We start from the raw sequence: 15,756 nt of genomic DNA, 5'->3' as shown, positions 1-15,756 counted from the left end.
AAAATTAACTGGGAGGGTGACACAAAGGATTAGAAACAGACTTGACTGTTTCTTGATCTCTAGTTGATGAAGGTCAGCATGACAAGTGTTAACATAACCACTGCAGATTGCGTCCCTCTCTCAATTTTTATGGTTACAAAGATCTCATTCCAAATAGTAAGAGATATGTGCTTTGAAACAGACTGACTTTCACATTAAATAAGAGTCTCTTAATACATTTTGATCTGTTTAAGTGGAAGAGGTTTAGCAATGGTCTCAACAAGTGGAGGAATACAGGAAAAAGTTCTGCATCTGGATTAAACCTGAGCAGTGGGAATCAACTGAAAGTTACATGATGGATTCATGCAGAAATGCTAACAGCTAACTCAAGAAAGCCCCTTTTTCCTACCACTGGTCAGTATGATGTACTCAAATAATACTACTAGCCACTTTAAAAGCAATGCATGAGATGCTAACAGACATTGGTGTTTGATGTGGATAACTATGATACTCTGCCCCGTAAGTGCTGTAAGCAGTCTAATTTCAAATCAAGTTCTATGGATCATGATAGTATTGACTCACCTGAAGAGCACAGAAATCCTTTCCCTGCTATCGATTTCCCACTAAGCTCGCCTCCCTCTGAACAGTAATGTATGACTTGAATCTGCTTTATAACATCTTAAACTTCCTTGTAGGCATACACGCATATGAAAATAATCTCACAGGCATCCCAGTAGACATGTGACACATGTCCCTATGCACTCCAGCATGAAACAAAGTGTTTTCTATCATGTGCCTTCTTAAGAGTTTTGTTTCCAATTAGCCTGACCATCTAACCCAGCCCTCAATAAGATCCACTCGCTGCCATAACTGCATATTCCATGAGGAACAGAAGTGTGTAGATTGGAATACAACTCTCTCTGTGACCCTCCACTGCTGATCTTGCAGATAACTTCTTGAGATCCTCTTTCACCTGTACAATAAACCAAAACCTAAGGAACAGTGAGATGTTCCTAACAACCTCCAATTTCCTGGAGATGTCTCACTCTTGCTGTGGAACAAATTGCAGAGGCTTGGAAGAAAGGCAGGCTAGCAGTAGGAAAGTGAGGAGGTCTGTTTGCCAGACCCAGGTTTTGGCCAGGTTTTTTGTGTCAGGCCAGGCAGGAAGAACTACTTTTCCAGCAGATCCCTCAGGGAAACACTAACATCAAAAGGGACAGAGGAAAGAATGAGGCTGCTAGCACAGACATTGTGCTACACCTCACGCAGAGTACAAATGCGCATGATGATGGGTGGTATGGTTACTGCTAACATTAGAACTACAATAATTCCTACATAAATTAATCCACTCTGTCTCAAATCAGACAGTTGCTTTCACTGGATTCAAGAAAGGACCTTCAGAACTGTAACTTGCCATCCCAGAAACAAGACCCTAGCTGTGGGACAAAATTATCCCCAACCACTGCATTTACGAAAAGGGTTTCAGATTCCTTGGGCAAACACAAGTTATTTATTATTTGGAGTACTGTTGGTCAAAGGATACCTAATATATGGAACTTCAAGTATGTGTAGTATATTTTCCCCTAACCGGTGGTAACATCTTCTTGTGGTTTAACCCTGGCTGGCAACCAAGCACCATGCAGCCACTCACTTACTCTCCCCACAGTGGGATGGGGTAGAGGATTGGAAGAGTAAAAGTGAGAAAATTTGTGGGTTGGGATAAACACAGTTTAAAAGGTAAAGTAAAAGCCATGCGTGCAAACAAAGCAAAATGAGGAATTAATTCACTACTTTCCACCAACAGATATGTGTTCAGCCATCTCCAGGAAAGCAGGGCTCCATCACATGTAATGGCTACTTGGGAAGACAAATGCCTTAATGTCAAATGTCTCCCGCTTCCTCCTTCTTCCCCAGCTCATATATACTCAATATGAGGTCATATGGTATGGAATATACTTTTGACTAGTATGGGTCAGCTCTCCTGGCTCTGTCCCCACCCAGATTCTTGTGCCCCTCCAGCCTTCTTGCTGGCACGGTCTGAGAAAATGAAAAGGTCCTTGACTTAGTATAAACATTACCTAGCGACAACCAAAACCATCAGTGTGTCATCAACATTGTTCTCCTACCCAATCCAAAACACAGCACTGCACCAGCTGCTAAGAAGAAAATCAACTCTACCCCAGCTGAAACCAGGACACTTCTCTAACAACAGCTTTTGTTTAAGGTATTGTCTGTTGTCCCAGCAGCAGAATCCAGTTATTTCATTTTATTTTTATATATTCAGGAATTGTACATGGCTTCTGCAGCTAGATGTTTTGAGTAACCAGAAGAGATCAAAATGTCTAGTAGCTGAACTAAGTCCAAGTTATGAAACATTACCAGTATTTTAACACTCTTAAAATATTTTGCATTTATTCATCTATAATTCTGTTATTTATTAATATATCAAACTTGATTTACATTTTCTGTACATCAGATGTCTGACCTTGTGCTAGGTGTTTCTGTCAGTCAGGTGTCAGATACAAACTCAGTCTGAACTTCCATTCATTTACCAGGCAAGTGGCATTTGTGACTACAGAACACTTGTGGAAAGCTCTGCTGGCTACTGCTGCTGGGTGATAAAATTGGCAGGAGGTTAAGAACCAAGAGCTAGAGAAAACTCTGTTTGTGCTGATTTAAAAGTAATTTCAACATTGAACAATTTTTAATAACCCCTTATTTATTTGAAGGATAAATCTAAAGCTTTTAGATAGGCCTCTTTCTTTCCTAATATTTTCTCAGAGTTGTGAAACATTCCTGTACTGAGAACAAGATTCAGATCTTGCATGTCTTCACACAGATTTAGCTATTTTACAACAAACCTTAATTTGTTTTTCACTCTCCCTATCTTCCTTCAGACCCAAAGCAGCATCTGGTATTGCTGTAATATATAACTTCTCTAAAAATATATTGCTGTAGGCAGCCACTCTGACAGTGAAGACCTGATGGAAAGCCACCAGTCCAGCCCCCGCCACATCTCATTTCTGATCATGCCTTCTTTGCTCTCTACATCAACAGAAGCAAGGTGTATAGAGCTGCACCCACTCACAGCCTTCCCTAGATACACAGGGACTTGCCAAAATGGTATTTACACTGTCTCCCATGTCACAAAAGTTCATAGCACTCTTGAGTGGATGGGCCAAAAGACAATGGTGGCAAGAAAGCCTGAAAGAGACTATGCAGAGGGACATGCAACAGTAATCCACGCCGATTTAAATGTACACCATATAGTTTTCTTCCCACACTTTGAATCTCAAGTGCCAACAGTTTGGTACTTTAAACTCACTTATTTGTCTCAAAACAGGAAGGAGTGATGAATTTTTGACAGTAGCAAAGTGACTCTGCAAGCAAGTCCAGGCTAGGACCACACAAAAAACAGAGCTCACAACTTCATCTCCAAACTGAGACAGAGTTAGGAAAAACGTAAACAGGTCTGACTGGAATGAACTGTAATCTTTTCAGCTTTCTCACTCAACTCAGAGAAATATACACCATGCACATTTTTCTCAAGGTCCTTTTCAATCAAGACAGTACAAAAGAAATGGCAGGTTCTGTTTAGGCATCATTCACAACACTGGATACCTGGTGGGCACATTTTCCAAAATTGCATATTTTGGTGGCAGTAATTAATGCTACCTCATTCTTCAGTCACTGCCTTCAGACGTGTGTCCTGACTATTAAAACAAGAGAGTACAGGAAATATTAAAGGAAAATTTTCCACCAAAGGAAGAAGTTGGCAATGCAGTAACAATACAATTGTTTTTCTTTTATGTATCAGATGAAAAATGATGGATACCTGCAGGTAATTTTGTAGATTGCTCCAGAAATTGGCTGGGCTCCTATAGAAGAACTGAGTTTTCATGTCTCCACTATGCTTTTCAGTTTTTGGTGGTGACTGCTTATCTACACACATGATATCCTAAACTGTTGCTCATTTTGCACAACATGGTTCCAGGCACAGAACATCACTAGAATGTCACAGGACACCATCACTATGGATTAAATTAAAAGATATTCAATACGAGCAAAACTACATGCAACAGGGGTGTTACCAGGAAACGCTGTGACGCGTTCAAAAAGCTGCTAATGATAGCCCTGTCCACATTCAGGGCTCAAAAAAATCCTCAAAACTGCCAGGCCAAGGTACCAATACAGAAAAAAACTCATTTCTTCTCCTGTCCAAAATAACCTCTGGCCAAAACCTGACCTTCCATCTTTGATTTGAGGCTGGAACAAATAAACACAAGATCTTTCTTAACCACATTTTTGCTCGACTTTGATCTACTAAAACATATGCCAAATAAGTCAAAGTTACCAATGCAAAAGCGATAGAGAAGAGAGTCTGGCTGACAAACAAAGAACTACAGCTAAGTGTATTTAAGGCACATATGTATGGCTGAATATTTTATTTTCATTTCAGATGCCAATATTCAGCCATCTGGCTTTCCTTGAGGCATTTCTTTTGTGGCTTTTTTTTTTTTTAATAGACACTTTTCAATAGTAAGGCATTAAAAATATAAAAGAAAAGAAAATCATGTTCTTTAGTGTGAACCACTGCAGGCTACCAACCACCACTCCATTGTTAAACCTACATAAAACACAAGATCAAGAAAGTTTCTATTTTCTAAACCAGTTCTTTATTATCTAAAATATTCATTCCCTCTTTATCCTGCTAAATGTTAGTCTTAATGGCCATATGGCTGGACATTTATAATTAACAGTTTTTATCTAAATAAATACAGTGCTTTGAATTTTTAATAGGTTTGTCCATTAAGGACCCTCAAAGAAAGGTGAGAAAAAAAGCTCTTCCTAAAATAAGAACAGAGGGATATGAACTTCATGAGTTGCCTGCAGGCAGGAACCAGGTAGGTTGTCTGTGATACCGACCATTCATATCGAACAAGCACTGCATACTTGCATGGAAATTTCAGCATAAAGCAGATAAAATGCTGGATGAATGAAAAAGAGTTCCAGGCAATAAACAAATCACAGACCTACTGCTTGTATAGTGCAGGGGATCTGCTATCTTGAATTAGCCTTAGAGATCTCTGCACCCAAACATTAGCCTACAGCACAGCACCAAGAGACCTCACTTTTTATGTGACTTTACAATCTAACCAAGCTGATTAAACGTGCTTTCTATTTTTGTATAGTAATTGTGAAAAGCAGAGAACTAAAACATGGGACTCACTTTGAGAAACCTGGTCTTCTGGGAGCTGACGGGGTCCATCTGACAGGGAAAGGAAGAGCATCTTAGGTCATAGGCTTGCCAGGTTGGTGAAGAGGGCTTTAAAGTTGCCAGGGAAGAGGAACCTCAGTCCATCCCACTCCTACCAGTTTGATGCCAGTGCCAGCAAGAGATGCCCAGAGCCTGGAGAGGGATCACAGGTCAGCAGGAGAGCACCTGAGAAGCAGTACAAAGGAATTCCAGCCACTCCAGCCAGTAAGCCAGATCCATTGGAGGGCCCAGCTTAAATGCCTCTATGCAAATGCACATAGCATGCAGAATAAACAAGAGGAGTTAGAGACATGCACATGCCTGCAGGGCTATGATATTACTGGCATCACAGGGACTGTGGTGGGATTGCATTGGAATGGAATGATCGGGATCACAGGGAAGGCAGGGACCAGTGACATTGTAGTGAGGGTCTGCTACAGACCACCTGACTAGGAAAACCAAGCAGATAAGGCCCTCTACAGGCAGATAGGAGTAGTCTCATGTTCACAAGCCCTGGTCCTCACAGGGGTTTTCAACCAACCCTGTATCTGTTGGAGGGACAACACAGCAAGGCATAAGCAATCCAGGAGGTTCCTCGAATGTGTGGAAGATAGCTTCTTTCTCCGAATGATACAGGAGCCAACGAGGAGAGGTGCTATGCTGAACCTTGTTCTCACCAAGAAGGAGGGGCTGGTGGGGAACGTGAAGGTCAAGGGCAGCCTTGACTGCAGTGACCATGAAATGGTGGAGTTCAAGATCATTAAGGTAGCAAAGATCGTTAGGGCACAGCAAGCTCACGACCCTGGCCTTCAGGACAGACTGTGAACCCTTCAAGGATCTGCTTGGTAGGGTACCGTGGGATAAAGCCCTGGAGGGAAGAGGGGCCCAGGAAAGCTAGTTAATATTCAAGGGTCACCTCTTCCAAGCTCAGCAGTGATGAACAAGGAGCTCCTGGACAAACTCAAACACAAAAAAGAAGCCTACAGAGGGTGGAAGCCAGTACAGGTAGCCTGGGAGGAACACAGAGAAATTGCCCAAGCAGCCAGGCATCAGGTCAGGAAAGCTAAAGCCCTGAGAGATTAAATCTGGCCAGGGACACCAAGGGCAACAAGAAAAGCTTCTATAGGTACATCAGCTGATAAAAGCAAGACTCAGGAAAATATGGGACCTCTCCAGAAGGAAACTGGGTACCTGTCTACCTGGGATATGGAGAAGGCTATGGTACTCAATGACTTTTTTGCCTCAGTCTTACCAGCAAGTACTCCAGCCACACTGCCCAAGTCACAGAAGGCAAAGGCAGGGGATGGGAGAATGAAGAACTGCCCACTATAGGAGAAGATCAAGTCTGAGACCATCTAAGGAATCTGAAGGTGCACAAGTCCATGTGAGATGCATCCACAGGTCCTGAGGGAACTGGCAGATGGAGTGGCTAAGCCACTATCCAGCATATTTGAGAAGTGGTGGAAGTCCAGTGAAGTTCTCACTGACTAGAAAAGGGGAAATATAACCCCCATTTTTAAAAAGGGAAAAAAGGAAGACCTGTTGAACTACAGGCCAGTCAGTCTTACCTCTGTGTCTGGGCAAGATGACAGAGTAGACCATCCTGGAAAGTATGCTAAGGCACATGGAAAATAAGAAGGTGATTGGTGACAGCTACATGCCTCCACTAAGGGCAAATCATGCCTGACAGATTTGTGGCCGCCTTTGGCAGTGTTACAGTGTTAGTGAATGAGGGAAAAGCAACTGACATCATCTACGTAGACTTGTGCCAAGTTTTTTACACTGTCCCGGCATGACATCCTCGTCTAAATTGGAAAGACATGCATTTGATGGATGGACCACTCAGTGGATAAGGAATTGGCTGGATGGTCACACTCAAAGAGTTGCAGTCAATGGCTCGATGTCCAAGCGGAGACCAGTGATGAGTGGTGTTCCTTATGAGTCAGTACTGGGACCGGTACTGTTTAATATCTTTGTTGATGATATGGACACCCAGACTGAGTGCACCATCAGCAAGTTTGCCAACACCAAGTTGTGTGATGTTGTCAACATGCTGAAGGGAAGGGATGTCATCCAGAGGGACCTTGACAGGCTTGAGAGCTGGGCCTGTACAAACCTCAATGTTCAACAAGGCCAAGTGCAAGGTCCTGCACACAGGTTGGGGCAATCCCAAGCACAAACACAGGCTGGGCAGAGAATGGACTGAGAGCAGCCCTGAGGAGAAAGACTTGGGGGTGTTGGCTGACGAGAAGGCCAGTATGACCCAGCAATGGGCACCTGCAGCCCACAAAGCCAACCGTATCCTGGGCTGCATCACAAGAAGCGTGGCCAGCAGGTCGAGGGAGGGGATTCTCCCCCTCTACTCTGCTCTCGTGAGACCCCCCTGCAGTGCTGCCTTCAGCTCTGGGGCCCCCAACGTAACAAGGACATGGACCTGTTGGAGCGAGTCCAGAGGAGCCCAGGAAGATGATCAGAGGCTGGAGCACCTCTCCTAGGAAGACAGGCTGAGAGAGTCGGGGCTGTTCAGCCTGGAGAAGAGAAGGCTCCGGGGAGACCTTATGGCAGCCTCCCAGTGCCTAAAGGGGCCCACAGGAAAGCTGGGGAGGGACTTCTGAAAAGGGCATGGAGTGACAGGACAAGGGGAATGGCTGGAAGCTGGAAGAGGGCAGATTTAGGTCAGATATTAGGGAGAAATTCTTTCCTGTGAGGGTGGTGAGACACTGGCCCAGGCTGGCCAGAGCAGCTGTGGGTGCCCCATCCCTGGCAGTGCCCAAGGCCAGGCTGGACGGGGCTGGGAGCAACCTGGTCAGGTGGAAGGTGTCCCTGCCCATGGCAGGGGGGCTGGGAACGGATGATCTTGAAGGTCCCTTCCAACCCAAACAATTCTACGATTCTATGATGCAATTGCAGTCATTTCTCCAGCCTTCTCATGCCGGCACAGTGTTGTGACTATTTCCAGTGGGGCACTGCACGTTAGTACTGCCTCATCACAGCAGAGGCTCTCAGTTTTCTCTATCCATACTGCCACAATGTTTTGTGCTGTACCAACAACCAAATTCTTGTTAGATTTCCACATCCACTCATTATTTCCTTTCCTTGTTTATATAAATTACCATGGCTTGTTATTTGTCAGGATTCATATCTGTGAATTTAATGGAACTGCACTTCTCAAAATCACCCACACTGTCAACAGCTCTAATTTGTTTATGTCAAATCAGTCTTTTTTTCCCCATTTACCCTTCTGTTTCATACCATTTATATTAGCTTGTCAGCTGGGATTTTATTTATTGATTTGCTTTGGAAGGTTTGCTTCTGCGAAACCCTGATGGCAGGAGAACTGCACAACTGAAAGGACAAGTAAGATATAAATGCTTTCAACACCAAGTTGTTACTTCCAATTCTGTCCTGGTCAAGAGCAAGAGAAGTTCTGGCCAGTTTTGGCATTTACTAGAAACAAATAGGAGGTGAGTTTGTTGGGTTTGGTTTGTTGCTTTTTTTTTTTTGCTTTTTTTTTTTTTTTTAACCCTGCAGATTGCTCTTTCTTAACTTCTACTAGCCACCACCCTAGAAAATGCTTAAGAAACACTAAGACTTTAAGTGGAAATGTAAGCATGTAGACATATTACAAACTCTTCCAAACACCGACACTTTAAGAACCTAGAAGGCTTGATAAGCACCCCATCTCCCATAGCAATCTAAGCACTAGGACTGTACATTTCCTCTCAAAAAGTTATCAGGTGAGAGGACAAAGAAAATAGATATTCTTTCAGTATTTCCATATACAACTTTGCACAGACATAGCTACTAAGAGGTCAAAGCATGCATGAAATTTAATATGTACTGAGAAGAAATGGAAACCATTGCTCACATACATGCATAGTATTTGCTTTCCAGTGTCATCCAAGGTGTGATATCCTATACAGTGCCTGCACTGTGCTTGATACTGCAGAAACCCAAAGCAGAGACAGTCACAGCTTACACAGATCATTTAGGAAGGACTGAAATAAACCGCAGCATAGCAAAGGAAAACTCACTCCATGAAAAACTAGATGAATACTTCAAAGGATGTGGTTTTGTCTAGATTTAACAGGAGTTTCAGCAAACATTTAAGGCTCTAATGATTTAGAACGGATTGGGAGGTAAGGGGAAAAATCAAGTATTTTTCTTAACTAGATCCCTGATCCTTAAAGACCAAATTATTGGCCCAGAAAGTGGTTCTGGTGGTTGTGCAGTGCTCAGTATTTCCAAGGAAAAAATACATCCAACTCAAGCCATGCTTTTGAAGGGGCTTGATCCATAACACCACCTCCTATGCCATGGAGGAGCAGCAGAGGCTCCATCACTCCTTTCAGACACTTTCCATTCTCTTGCTGTGGCCTTTCTCAGCTCTGTCACCACCCATAAAAAAGCATGCTAACATCTCTTTGCAACAAAGGAAGCAAGCATCTGGGCTCTGCAGGCAGACACAAAAAACAGTTCTTTCTGTTCTCCACCCATTTTTGTGCTGTACCAATTTAATCAAGCAGCAAGCTACTTTTGTCAGTGTTCTTAGGCAGCAGCCTGGCACACCAGCTCATTTGCTGGCCAACCTGCTTTTTAGACTTTTGACAATAGCTCAGCATTTTGAATGCTCAACACATCATATATTGCTATTGTGAAGCTTCTGATTTCCATTTCATTTTGGGTAGTGATTTTTTCCAGTCATTGCAAGATTTACATGTTGGCAAAGCCTTAACAAAGTCGTTAATGGGAAGTATTTCTGGATATTATGGCAGCATTTTGTTTATAAAGAGAACAAAGTCCTGTATTTCAGTTATTATGCTGAAATCGTCAAACTCTCTTATTTCTGTTAAAACACCTACTAGAATCTGTGTATTTTTCCTTTTTGTAACTTTCTCCTAAAAAATAAAACACCTTAGATTTCACAGCAACAATGTTAGAGCAACTACTGTGTCATCTGTAGCAAAAGTAGTTGCTATTTTAGGAGTTTATAGATCTTCCCAGCTTTAAAAAAGTAAAAAAGCCTTGGGCTAAATTTGGCTCTCGAGATTTTAGCATTTATGTAAGGGAAGAACAGACTCTGGAATCCTGGTGCATCTGAAGTCAGTGTTCGTACTTTCCAGAATTTAATAGAACAGGATTTATTCCATTCATATTTGCTGAGTTGAGGAAAAAAACCCCAACAGAATAATAACAAATATGTAGGATCAAATCTTCTTGCTCATTCAAACAACATGCCTTCAGCTGCACATAAGCATAACTTGCACTAATTTTACAAACAATTTGAAACTAATTTAAGCTCTGAATGAGAAATATTCTGAGTACCTCAAGAGAGAGTTGCAATCATCATTATTCTCCTTGCAGCATACTGAGATGGGACTGATCCCATCTGCTCAGTCAACGAAGCCAGAAATCAAAGTTGAGATAATGCAAAATCTGGACTGTGTTTTTCTGCTTGTATCAAAGAGATCTAATCTTTGAGACAAACCCCAGGGTGGTTCTTAATCTTGACGACTAGTAGTTCTGGCTAAGATTTGAAAACCTGCACAAACTATTCAGCTAGACTTTGAGATCATCACTTCGAAAGGTTCCACATGCTAAATGTTTCACAGAAAGTAAACCTAGAAAAGTTACATCATCCATTGCCCAGCTCCAAGTCAATGGAGGGATACATAACCCAATGCACATAGGTGCTTTGAACCTGTCGTTAAAGGCTTCCAATGATGGAGAACAGACTCTCTCCTTGTGAAAACTGCTCCAGCCTGAAAATTCAGCTATCTCTACTCTGCTCTCAGTAGAAGACAGAGAATGTCATCTCTGTTTACAATAAACTCTAAATTAATCACCTCAATTTCTCCTCATAGCTTGTGTTATCTAAAAAGAGAACAATGATAAAACAGAGCTAGATTTTTTTGTCTATATCTTTCTCAAAACACAGCTCCCAAAAGTGAACTTCCATGACTGCAATAATGTCTTACATATGACAATCCTATTCATTCACCCAAGAGCAATTAGTTTGCCTTTTTCAAGCAGCAGCATGGTACTGAAGCTTTATGTTCAGTTTGTGGTCTGCTAATGAGTATTTTTGGCAGTACCCAATTTTTTCTCATTCTGTATTTGATCATTAATCTGCCTTTTTCTTCTTATATGCAGCATCACCTGGGTGAGTTTGGGTGAATCTGGCAGATGTGTCATCATTGCTCACTGGTTCCCTTTTAATGTTGTGTGGGGAAATTACCATTCTTGTAAATAGGTCTTTTATACAAATGGCCCGTTTTATATCAGAAGCCAATGGTCCAGACAACCAAATATACAGCAGTAATAGCTGTTGCCACAATAGCTTTGCTACTAATTCACATCAGCCTTAGTAATGACTTTTCCTTCATTATTACTATTGGATTGATATTAAGCACCCATTAGCCTCAGTTCTTCACCAACAGAACTCTGAGCAGACGGTGAGGACACATGAAGTGATAAGGCCGGAGGTGGCAGTTCTAAGACTTACAATCCATATTCTGGAATAATCACAAAAAGGAAATACTGCATTTATTTTCTATCACTTCTGTTCTCCAGAGGGGACTAACTGTAGGTATATACTGTTGGAATTGAGACAAGAGCCCATTGGAGACAATTAATTATATTTGTGTACATAACCAGACTAGTTAAGGCAACAAACTGGCACCCATGCAGAAGCCTCAAACATAAAAAAGCCTTGATTTTTCCATTCGGCAAGAACCAGAAGCATTATATGAGATTTACGAGAAAACAAACTTGGCTCATTCAACTGCCTAATTGCTTGCTACTGCTGCAGTGGAGGCTTGAAGACCATGAACTGCAAGGGGTGGAAGTATTGTAGCAGGGAGATGTGAACTCGAACCTTGCACTGAAAACCTTCCCCTTTCAACCTGGTTACAAGAGGTCTTTCAAAACACAAAAATAAAAAATGACTTGAAATGATGTTAACTACAGAACTTCTGTGGCTTCTGTCAGTTACAGACCTTGGGCAACTTTAACCAAGAAAAGGCACAGGACCCCACCTGGTGAGGGCACAATGTCAGCCTCTTTTGACAAAAGCCAAGAAGTAGTGCGGTTTCCTCCTTCTCCTCCTTCCCCCCCCCCCAAAAAATACAGAAAAATAAATCATTATTCTGGACTCACATTTAGACCTCAAGTAAATTGATACTGACTGCTGACACAGGTGTTGAAATTTGGAAGCTTCATGGAGTCCTTTAACAATAAAGACACCAGGAGTGATCTCAAGTATATTCAAATCAGAGAACGTGATTTAGACCTACATGAACAGAATAGGAAAGAATGCATTTTACACTTCACTGTGACTACTGAGTTATACATCCCTGCAGCATCGTTACAGATTTTGAGGACACCCAGTCCATTACATTTCTGATGATATTGTTAGCTTACATGGAGTCAAATAGGACCATAAAACAGGATGATCTGGCTCCTCATTGCAGAGATGACACAGTAGAGCTCCAAACACTTGCTTTGCTGCCTGTAATATGGCACTGCAATGAACAATTGAAGATATGTAGCACAGCTGGCAGTGAACATTTGTGTCCAATAGCCCATGCTGGTTACATATCCCTGTATCTGTGGCAAAGGTTGCTTCTGAACTTCGGGGGGAAGGAGAGATGGGGAGGAAAATTGTGTGTTTTGCAAGAATACGTTCACCCACAGCACCTCTGTTCACTTATATTCTCACAAACACCATGAGAATAGCAGCCTGGTTATCCTGCTGCTCCATGAACTTTTTTATCTAGATCTACGCTCATGCTTTAGATTCAAACATCCTCCACAATTACCACAGGACCTTAGTCTGTTTATGGGATAGAAAAAGTGAGAAGGGGGGTATTTCAGATAGTCTAGCAGTGAAAAAAGTCAGGACAAAACAGTACTCTTGAGTATTTACCTTTTAAAGTAAAAAGAAGTTGTAAACAGTAACTAGTTGTCCACTATGTAGTAATATTTCTTAGTGGCTTCATTTAACAGAAAAAGCACTCACCTGAAACATCCAAAACTTACATCTTGGTCCCAGCTGGGATCATTGCTTTCACTTACTAAATGTATGCAACATATTCCATTAGGCAATTGACTGCCCGTCAGTGTACAATCTGGGCTAAGATGTGGCCTCTTGAAAACAATATATTTGATAACATCATAAGGATTGATTAAATTGCCTCAGATAAGAGTATCTGCTTCCATCAGGTTAGCTAGTTATGCTAGCACCATGTGGCAGCAGTTATGAAGCAGATGAATTTGTGAAAATTCCTATAGAAATTATGAGGATATAATGGCAATCTCATTTTGACTCTTGAGATTAACACACTTGCCCCATCAACTGCCGAAAAGCATAGATGTATAAATACATTAAAGCAAACAATTTCTAGCCCCCCTTTTTATTTAAAACTTGCTTAATTAAGGCATTTATATTTCTGCAAATTACTGCAAAGTGTTTGACCTAGAGGTTGCTCTGAACCTTACAGATGAAAGAATTTACATCAACAACTTCTCAGCAGCTTTTTTCCAAGTTCATTTGGTTTAAAAATCTTTTCAAAATGCTTTTTATTTTTTGATCATTATCACTAAATGAAACTTCTTTTTTCAGGAACAGGAAAATATTTGACCATCTCACCACAAACCTGTTCCTTAAAGCTGATTAGCTCCTATTTCATAAGATCTCTAAGCATTCTGTTATCAGCAGTGACTCCCAAATAATCACATTGGACACTTACAATGAAGCAAAATTTACTTTAAAGTACACAATTGCAAATGCAGCATGCTTCAGATTTCCTAATGTCATTTTAAGTATTATTGCCTATTAGAAACAACAACAGCACAGCTGAAGCGGTTAATAGAAATGAACACAAGTCACAGTTTTAATTGGAGCCTTAGAGCCATATTCATTAGAGATGAACATATCCCTTTCACATTGCAAGTAGGATGCCTGCATATGGGATTTCAAGAGTGTTACACATCTGCGCAGAATATAACACCTGTCTTCCCATACCTATCTGATGTCTATGATGAGGACAAGAATGCTTCTCCCCTAAACTTACTAGCTCTGTAATGTAAAACAGTGCATCTAACAAAAAAAAAAAAGATAATTATACTGTGGTATTTCTTTACACAGGGCCTTAGAACAAGATACAATTTAATATACACAGATACATGGAAATATACGGACTTGCTATTCTTGTTATATCTGTCCTACTGTAAGAAACTGTGTATTTCCAGTACCAGATCTAAGAAAACTATACCTGCCAAGCAAAAACCTCCTCAAACTTGCAACACTATCCCTTGGAAACATAAAAAGACATTATATGATGTTATTTCCTGTGCTGGTAGAGGTCAACTATTGCACAAGGGTCATTTACATCTCCAGAGGAAAATCAGTACTTGTAGAGCTCATAACACCACCCTGTTTATGTCAGTTCATGCAGCTTTCAAGGATACAACATCTCGCATGTTTCCTCAGAAGTCCCAAAGCAGAGTTCTGGAACTACAGCTGGTAACAGAGAGGCTAACTGGGCAGAAAAAAATCCAGGGAAGACTGTATAAGCTTGAAAAGCATCCAGGAACGGATCTGAGTGACTTAAGTGGGAAACCAGTGTATTTGGCTGCTCTGAAACTAAATATGTCAGTCCATGATACCTGTCTAAAAAGGAAAATGTTCAAAATGCAGATCTGGAATACAGCACTTCTTACTGTGACATGCTGAGTGTCTGTAAGCAACTGCCAACCTTCCAGTCACTGGACTTCAGGCAGGATAACTCTGCAGAGAGAGAAAAGCAAACAAACAAAAACCACAACAAAAAAAACCCCACCAAAACAGACTGGCAAGCTCTTCAAATGAGAAGAAATGAAACTCTGAGAATGCAAACTCACAAGCAGAGTGGAAGACTGAAAGCAGCAGAGGGAAGAGATTCATTCCACCCCTCTAGGCTTTAAAAGACTAGGAAGAAACTCCAGTGACAACAGGATTCCTGAGTTTCCCTTCACCATTTACCTGCCAGTTGGAAAAGCATTAGTGTGTTACTCTACAACGGTCAAATATTTCACATACTCGGAAAGTCCAACAGGGAACATTTACATTGCATGTGTAACAATGTTGTATTCCTGTATTCCTGAAACCTGTTTAAGAGGAGGTATTATATAAACAAATAAAAGGCAAGAAATCAATGCAAGGCTTTTTTTTATAAATATATACATATATCTACAGTATATTCTGCACTTGTATGCTGAAGAAGTGTTCCTCTTACATGACTTATTTTCATGGTCTACCAATAGACAGGGCTAGATAGCTTTTAAGAGTCCAGTGTAGTGTGATGAATCCACATATTACCAGTTACACTACACTGCATTAGCATGTCATCCACATAAAGTATACTTTAATGTTAAGACAGTATGGTTAGTCATTTATTAATTAGAAGATACGTTGAACAATTTAATTCCTTCAGAATGAACAAGTTTTCTTTTTGAAACTCAATACAAACATGAAAGGA

The sequence above is a fragment of the Falco naumanni genome, chromosome 13 (assembly GCF_017639655.2).
Source record: "Falco naumanni isolate bFalNau1 chromosome 13, bFalNau1.pat, whole genome shotgun sequence".
Taxonomy (NCBI): Eukaryota; Metazoa; Chordata; class Aves; order Falconiformes; family Falconidae; genus Falco; species Falco naumanni.
This window is presented reverse-complemented; position numbering follows the sequence as displayed.